The following is a 9672-nucleotide window of genomic DNA, read 5'->3' on the forward strand; positions in this document are numbered from 1 at the left end:
GTGGAAACCTTAAAACATTGGTCTTACACTTTTCTCAAGACCTCAAGAAGATTTCTTTTAAAATGTCTTATTCAAAGGTTGAATCCAATGAGACCATAAAAAAGATTTTTTAGATCTTTTTCTTTTTCTTTTTCTTTTGAATAAATCAACAAGATCTAAGAGATGAAATAAAGAACAAAACTATAATATAAATATTTTGGTTATAGATTCACTAGACAAATCAAGTACACATAGGTAGAATGACGAACAAAGTCTAACTATGAAATGAGGGATGAATTGGAGTGGTGGAAAATTTTCCCAAGAAACTAGGATGATGTGTTGATGCAAACTGTACACATCTCTAGTAGATTTTTGATGGATGATTACTTTTGTAGAAAAGGATTGAACATATATGGATGACTAATTAAGATTAAAATCCAAGGTATAAATTAAATAACTACTCTAACCCCCACCTACAGATCATATATGGGACATGATAAAAAAATGGTCTCATCTACTCACTTAATGAGGTACACATTTGCATACTCCAAAAAAGAGATAATAAGAAAAGAAGCCTATAAGGCCTCCTCAAATGTTCATGATGTAGTTGGTGAATCTACCAAAAATGATTTTCATCTATTGAATCATCTAAATTATCTAAACTATATGGACTATTATCAGTATCTAAATGAGAGCACATATGATGTGTAGCACCAAAATTTGTAATTTCTAGAGTAAGTAGGACCTTGCATTTCAATTTTTCTTTGCCCTTTGTAATACTTAATTTTAAGGAGATACTTCAACAAAATCAGTTACATCAACATTATTATTTCTTTTGTAGAAAATTGAGGTGCTCAATTTGTTTTTTCATGCATTCAACTTCTTTATTACTAGCTTTGTTACAAAAGAAACATTTAACTCACCCAATAATTGATTTAAAAGAAAGTTATTAATTTTATCTTTGTACTTCCCTTCTTCGTCCATTTTAGTGTTCTTTTTCTCTCCTTTAGCATGCTGATGCTTTTGTTTTGATACCATGAAAAAACTAAGGAGGAATTAGAGATAAATAAGGAACAAATATAGAGCCACAAATGAAGTCACTCTAGTGTATCATTAATAGAAAAAATCCTTTCATGACTAGGTAAGGAGAAGGATTTGGGATGGCTAGACAAAGTCACTGACCAACCATTCAGTCATGTAACACTTGTAGCTCAGTTGAAAAATGTAAAGTGTGCATGCACAAGGTGTCTCCACAATGGAGGATGCATGTTTGCACCACACAAGGTGAGAGAAGTAGCTCAACTAGCCTAAGTAAACTTAAACTAAGTGTGAAAAGGTCAAACCTAGTATTAACTAGTTTGGTAATAACCTTGTTTACACAAACACTTTTGGTTGCGTATTTGTTAACAAATGCCTTTCTCAAAGAAACATTTTATCTATGACATTAGGTTCCTTATGATGTGTTTATCTATGACATTAGGTTCCTTATGATGTGTTTCAAACTTAGTAGAAGCTAGTCATGTAGAAGTTTCTAAATCTACAAACATATAGTTTTTTAATCCTACAATTTTCTAATAGTCCATCATTATTTCATTTTGTCATTCCATTTTAATTTTATATGGATTTTGAGATGCAAATTTAAGAGCTTGACCGCCTTAAGAATTTCCCACATAGTCACAAGCTTCCCTCCTATCCAAAACATGTACTTTATCACTTTACAATCACATGTACTTTAACCTTTATCTTTTCATTACATTATTTTCATAAATATATTAAATACAAATTTTATTAATATATATCATTACTAATTTAGAATAATAATATATATCATTGTGAATTCATATTTTACATTTGTTTCATAGATATGTTCAATAATTAATACATATCACTAATAATCTAGAGAATGAATAAGAATGATATCATTTTTTATCCTCTAATACCAAATAAGTAGATATTATTGATTATTCAAAAAACCCCTGAAGAATCTTAAAATTTTATAGGAAAACTACTTATAAATCTGGTGCTTTTAACCAAAAATTTTTCTACTGTATAACTAATTTTTTTTGATATAACAGTTACAAATTCTAGCCATTGTTAAACATCATACTAAGAAAAAAATTTAATTTTAAAAAGTAAGTTAACTTTGACTATTTAATATTTTTAACCTAAGAATTAAACTTTAATATATGATGTTTATACGATCACACATATAACAATAGCAATTCAAATAATGAATTGCTATAGAAATCAGAGGTCAGATTGGACGCAATATCATTTGCCATGCAATTATCTGCCAATTTCAAGTAGGCTGTAACTATACTCCGCGGAATATAGAGGCTTATTTATCTTTTCTGTTGAAGATTCGGGCCTAATTATATCCATGGCTTCTTTAATCTGTTTTTCCACTTGAGATATGATCGGCCTCTTCGATGCTTCATTCTGAATGCATTTAAGTGACAAATCAAATATTGGGTAGAGAGATTTCACGTCGATATCAGACATGCATAGCTTTTGGTCTATGATGTTTGGCAATACACCACCATAATCGTCATTCCCCTCGAGATGTAGCATTACCTGACAAGAGAACACAGAATGCATATACACTTAGTTTTATAAAATCTGCCTATATTTAGATATTAAACAAGTTAGCTGAAATAAAACATTGGAGTGTATTATAAATAAAGGCTCACCCATTTCAAAAGGCTTAGTTCTTCTTCAGATAGATCTAGATCAATTGATTTCCTCCCGCATATCATTTCCAACAAAACCACTCCAAAGCTATATACATCACTTTTCTCTGTCAACTTAGTCGTATGAAAGTACCTTTCATTAACAAAAGCATTTGCACGATTCAGAGATAATGCCATCAAATTAGTTTATCTAATATATGGACCCATAGTTTGGACAAAAAATAAATTGTAGAAAGTAGGAATAGAAATCATCTTACTCTGGATCTAAATATCCCACTGTTCCTTTTCCTGTTGTGGTTATATGACTTGTGATTCTGTCATCGCCAATGATTTTTGAAAGACCAAAATCTGCCATTTTTGCCCGCAGGTTGCTATCGAGAAGTATGTTTGAGCTCCTCACATCCCTATGAACTATTTTTGGCGTACAACTTACATGCAAATATTCCAGCCCTTGAAACGCATTGGACATCAAGATAGAAAATGAATTAAGAAAGAATATGAATAATCTAGACATCAGTTTATTGGTTTTATTGAATAAAAGGAAAAATCAAGGGGATATGCAAAGGTTTTACCTTGTGCCGCGTCTAGAGCTATTCCAAGTCTAGTTTTCCAATCAAGTGTGGAAGCGTTTGATAGAGAACCTGGAGGAGGACATCAACATTAATTAGCGTGTCTTAAACTAATATTACTTGCTTTTCTTATGAATAATTATCTTACCGTAGAGGTGGTCCTTCAGTGATCCTCCACACATATGCTCATACACAAGCATAAGCTCTTTGGATTCGTTGCAGTAGCCAATCAAGGATACCAAATTCTTGTGATGTTTTCGCGAAAGGAGGTTGATCTTATCATCACAAAAGTAGTGAGGATTTTAAAAATAAATGATAGAGTCTGAAAATAATATAAAATTCTTGTATAATTAAATTTATCTATTAGTTTATAAGATTATATCTTTGTTTGAAATTTAACGTGTCAAATAGTTCATATTTACAATATTTTTTTAAGCTTAATTTCTTCCTTAATATGTGATGTTTAAAGATTGTCAAGATTAAAATAATTTTTTAATCACATTATCCAATCAGATAAATATTTATTTAAATCTAAAAATTATTTTTGAAATTTCAATACAGATTTTGTATCCTCTATCAGTCTTTGTTGTTTAAATATGAGTGTGCTATATTCTAGAATTAGTATCTGAGCTTGAAAAAATATTCTGAACAAATGGATAATTGAGTTTGCAGAAATCAAAGAAGAGAATTAGCAGTTGTAAACTAAAAAGATGAATAGTTGATGCATATTGTAATGAAAAATATACATTTACACAGAGTTCAAAAAAACCGCATTTTACTAATTCACCATTCATTACATTGTTGTAGCTTGGCCTATTTAAGCATCACACACTAAGATCTCATTTCTATGATAGAAGTACTAAATTGTCAAAGATGACTTATTATTTCAAACTTAATTTTTTTGTCATCGTGTGATGTTTAAGGATAGTTATTGGAATCTCGCTTTGTTCATTGGTAGGGGATGTTCTATTTTTATTATACTTCAGGTAAATCAGATGGAACTCAGACAAAATAAGAATAACATATTTAGAATCAGAAAGGAGATTAATCTGAACATCAACAAAAGAAATCGGCCTTTAAACTTAAAAAATGGTTTAAAATAAAGAGTACAAATATAAAATAGCTTCACTAGAAATATTTTAATTAAATGATAAATGAATTACAGTTGATTCTTAGATATATCCAAGACTTCTAAAAACGAAGACACAGTAATTAAATTTAAAAGAAAATTAAGGTAAGATTCTACTAACTAGAACACACCAGCTATTTGCCTGCAATTAAACATCTATATTTGATTTTTAATCCGAAGTTTTTTGAATTACCTCATTTAAAAACTCTGTCATTCCTTGGTTTGAGGAGGAGGATAGCAGCTTTACAGCTACATCTTTTCCATCAGCTAACCTGCCAAAGTAAACACTTCCGAAACCGCCCTCTCCAATCTTTTGGCTGAAATTGGACGTGGCTGTCTTCATCTCCAGCAGACTGAATGAACGACAGCTTAAAGTGTTTGCTGCCGCTACTGGTATTGAACGTCCATCAGTAATATCGTTGACAAAACATAATAAATATAGTAAATATAGTAAATATAGGTGATTAGAGGCATATCGGATGTTTAAACATTAAAAAGATTCAAAGTATTAAACAGTCAAAATTAACTTTTTTTTACGTTTAATTTTCATATTAATATGTGATATTTAAAAATGATCCAAATTTGTTTCATAAGAAAATCTTTCTTAGTACCTAACAATGTCTGTGGCTGTGGATTCATCTGGTGTCTTCTTCGTCGGTACATAAGAATGGATATCAACACCACAGAAGCAGCAATGGCAGCACCAATCGTTGATCCTAACACAATCTTCATTTTGTTATCTTTTGACTTGCATTGGTTACTATCCTTGCATAGACCCGGATTCCCAGAATACCTGGCGTAGGATGTTTTAAAAATTCTCAAATATTAACAATACCCAAGTACACGTGTTTATACTAGTTTAAAGGATATTATATTAGAAAGAACGAGAGATTACCTAATGTCCAATAATCTATTGCGCAAAAGCCCTTCGGGAACAACTCCGCTAAAGTTATTGTTCTCTAAACTTCTGGCAGATGCAGATAAAAAGTACATTTGACATTAGATTTTGAATTCAATGTGCGCTAGATTTTTTATAACGTTTCTGATCAAAATCCAAGATCCATCAGTAGATTGACTTCAAAAATTAATAATAACATAAGTCAATTAAACTACAAAATTATTGAAACATCCAAGAAAAAGGAGGACATACAGTTCCTTCAAGTTTCTCAATTCGGAGAGACAGTCTGGGATGGTACCGCTGAGATTATTGTTTCGAAACCGCCTGGACATATTACGGTCAAAATAATTGCAATTTGCTTGGAAGAGTCATTTATAGTCAATAAAAAGTATATGTAATGGATGATCGGTTTCGGCTCCACTTACAGTATCTCTAATCTTGTTAAATTGCATAAATCAGGTAAAATTCCTGATAAATGGTTGTCCTGGAAAGAACTGTTCAAAACAAAAGGTTAAAAAAGTAAACTTGTCAGTAAAATTAAAATTATTATATTCATTGTTAATATAGTTTATATCTTCGATTAGATGTGTGTTTTGTATGGACATTACATTCTATCATAAAAAAATTTAGAGTGCTGATTTCTACTTCTTCAGCTCTCAGGATAGTCCTGATAATGAATCCCAAAAAGTAAAACAAAGATTATCTTAGATTGTGAAAAACAGATAGATTTTACTATATTCGATTTGTACCAATAGATTAAGAAAATGAAAAGAGAAATTAAGATACAAAGAGTTCTCACATGCTTCTCAATTCAGCTAAGTGGTTGATATGATTTGGTACAGCTCCAGACAAATTCCTTCCTGATAGATCGCTAATGAATACAATGAGATAAACTCACTCTCATCAGCCTCTCCTACACAACCCAATTGCCATAACATACAAAATAACATGTAAGGTGACATGATTCAACTTACATTTCTACAACTCTAACTGTGTAGCTTTTGTTGCACTTGATTCCCTCCCACGGAATAGAAAAGCAAGGATCTGATATCCATTTCTTCATGCCAAAAGCCGTTTTGATTGGTAAAAGTGCATCAACTGCAGCTCAAAACGCATCGTTCTAAAACCATCATTTTTATAACAAAAGCAATCTCAAATATTAATCTCAAACATACAATATCTAATTATTTTTTTCACAGTAAGTCAAATTGACCTCTATTTTATGGATAATAATTGGTGAACGAATCCATCTAACATAAGATTAAAGCACTCAAACTTACCATCGCCTCAGTCAGTTACGGTCTCACTGTCGAATATTTTATAATATTCTAAAGCACTAATGAGTGGTCCGCGGTTGGATTTACCTTTCTCATCTTGTAAAGCCTCCAGAGAAAACTCTACCTGCTGTTGTGAGTCGTATATGAGGGGCACTTGTACAAAATTATTTTTCTCATCCAAGCTTACATTGCAAACAATTTTCGTGTTTACCACAATTTTGAATTTCCTATATTCAGAGGAATTAAGCACCTCAATTTCTGCGAAGTAGAGTACAACTAAGGTTTTAATATATTGCCTTTCTAGACGCAAAGCCAGCGGCTCCGTAGAGTCTTTTACAGTTAGGGCTGACTGCAATACAAAGATTGGAGGAACATTGCTGCTATTATTTTGATTGTTAAAATCCACGGAACGTGTGGATAATATTGGTAGAGTTCTGTTATCTAAAGCTATGCCTTTGTCTGTCGACCAAAACCGATCGAATTCATCATCAGGATACCTAATTGATTCAAACGAAAATAAAATTAGTCTATTGATTCGAATGTAAATATAAACTTTGAAAATTTTATTCTACTAATTCGACACCTTCTTATGAAGATTCAAAAGTAAATTATAATAATGTTGAAGAAATCGAGAAATACTTGTTGATATGTGGAAGAAATCGAGAAAGTGATAAATACCTGACACTGCCAGTTGAGTTGATACCAATATCACGTCGAGTGACAGAGCTCAACATCGTCCCTGGCTTCACTTGCAAACTGTACATCCCACTCAAAAGACTTCTTAACTGTATTGCAGAGACGAATGGATCGCTATCATCAGATGTTCGAATGAAGCAAACGTAAAGAACCCCGTTTGGACTTGTCAAGATCTTTTCACTTGTCCATTCCAAACCTTGCGCAGAGTTGATTGACTGAACCTTCTGAATAAGCAGTCCTTCCGTCTCGAAGGAGATATTAAAGGTAGGAAGATTTTGAGATTGATCATAATAATAAAAAAGAAACCAAAGCCGTAGGAGATAGTTGACGTTCGGCTTCATAGGCAGTCGATAACAGGATTTATTTAGAGTCTTTGGGAAACGGCGCATGGATTGCATGTGAAATGGTGTACTCGGTACAGAAAAATTTACAGTTTCACCAACGTCTACGTAATTGGAGTCCGCAATCCAGGTCAAATTCGTCTCCGGGTCCGTGGAATTCATTCTCCCGCCACAATCAATGTTGAGGAATCCTGTTTCGCCAACATGCAATAATAAGCTATCGAAATAATAACATGCAATAATAAGTTTTTCTTGGGGGTGAAATTCGCGCATTCGTGTGTACTTACCTGGCTGAGCGGAAACTGAGACACACAGGGCAACGATGTTTGCAGTGAAACACAGAATAGACAGGACTCTGATTTTGTAACCTATATTGTGCACCTTCGTAAACAAAGAATGACAATGGAGCATATTTACACAGAGATCCCCAATATTTCTTCAATACAAATGAACAATATAGATCAAACCGATCGCTAAACTTATTAATAGAGAAAGTCAGATCTAATTTGAAGCCGTTTAATATTTTACATTATTATAAGAATTAAATTCAATTGTGTAATTTGGAAGTCAACTTTATTGGTTTATATGACTAATAGTTTCTAGTGAAGGGGTCCTAGTTTATTGGTGAACGCACCAGTGAACACATATTAATGTTTGATTTTTAGATTTAAAATGTTAAAGAGTCAAAATTCACTTACCTTTGTAAGTCACACTAATATAGTATTTAATTCATTTCAATTTTCACAATTCAATTCATTGATCTTTAAATATAAATTAACACATTTAATTTCAAAACTATGTATTTGACTTTTAAAAGATACAACATTATAACGAATTGGTGATGTGTCCCAAAGTAAAAGAAATTGAATGCAAGCACAGAATTATTTGGTCAAAGCTTAAGAAAATTCCATTACGTGTATGAATCGTTCATAATACTGATTTTTCTAAGCCGTCTGTTAATGAAGGACCTTTACCAACACCTTCCGTAATTAACGGAGGAGTTATCCACACCGTGAGCGACCCGTCCAAGTCGTGGTTGACCCATTGTAAACGGCGACTTCTACGGACAACATGATTTTAGGTGAGTTTATATGATAAACATGAGTTAGTTTACATTCATTGATTGAAGGAGAGCGATGAAGCTCTTTGTGAAGGTGCTCCTCCTCATTTTGGCAACGCTGCTGATGAGTGAAATAGCTTATTCACAAGTACCATCCGAATACCTTTCCCTAAATTGTAAACAATCTCACCATCGACAAATTGACCCCTCATTTTACAGTCATAATAGAAGAAAATTCCATATTGTCATATCCACTAATTACTCAATCATATTCTTGTACAAAAGCTTCCATCAAAATATCATTGTTCATACCGCATAGCAGTCTTGCTAAGTCCAATTTCAATCTGACCATCATCATGCCCAAAACAATTTCATTTCACTTAAAATTCATGCATATATACTATACATGAATCAATCAGACAATACAACAGATATAAACCTTGTTAGTTTAGTTAGCTTTGGACAGCTGTTCGTCCATTTGTTATTACTTAGCAAGTAATTGTTTTGCTAACTAATTGCTTAGGTTAGAGACAAATATTTGTTAAATAATTGACCATTTTTGGAAAAAACTAGAAACCAACTTGGCTAGGGTTGTTAAATTGTTTTAATCTCGACCGTACATTGTAAATCGATCTTGACCGTTGGTTTACCAACATGAGTAGTATAAGAGGAGGTCAGGGGGGGCATTTGGAAGAATAAGAGATGAAGTTTGGAGAAACATTTGCAGTGCTAGCAAATGAGTTTGTAAGTTTGCAGTGTTAGCAAGGGCGTAGTGTTAGCGTGGGAATAGCAGTGGGGAATATTAGCAGGAGAAATTAGGAGGTTGTCAAAGTTTTGCCAGTGAGAGGCAAGGAATTTTTTATCTCTTAATTTGTTGAAGTTTAATATAATTCCTCATCTATAGAACTGGTTTTCCCTTAGGGGTTTTTCTAGGGACAATTTGTCCAAAAATATTATATTCATTGTGTTGCGCATTTCTTTCCATATTTTATAAGTGAAGTTGAAGTTGTGTTATTTTTCAATATTAGCTGAG

General features: G+C 32.5%; 1 pseudogene; it reads right to left on the minus strand.

The window, feature by feature from the left end:
• Positions 1-2265: 2265 nt before the first annotated feature.
• LOC149576875 (putative LRR receptor-like serine/threonine-protein kinase At1g67720) lies at positions 2266-8956 on the minus strand (annotated as a pseudogene).
• Between the last annotated feature and the right edge of the window lie 716 nt (positions 8957-9672).

This window comes from Cupressus sempervirens, chromosome 1 (assembly GCF_028749045.1).
Source record: "Cupressus sempervirens isolate cs-2001-9-10 chromosome 1, ASM2874904v1, whole genome shotgun sequence".
Lineage (NCBI taxonomy): Eukaryota > Viridiplantae > Streptophyta > Pinopsida > Cupressales > Cupressaceae > Cupressus > Cupressus sempervirens.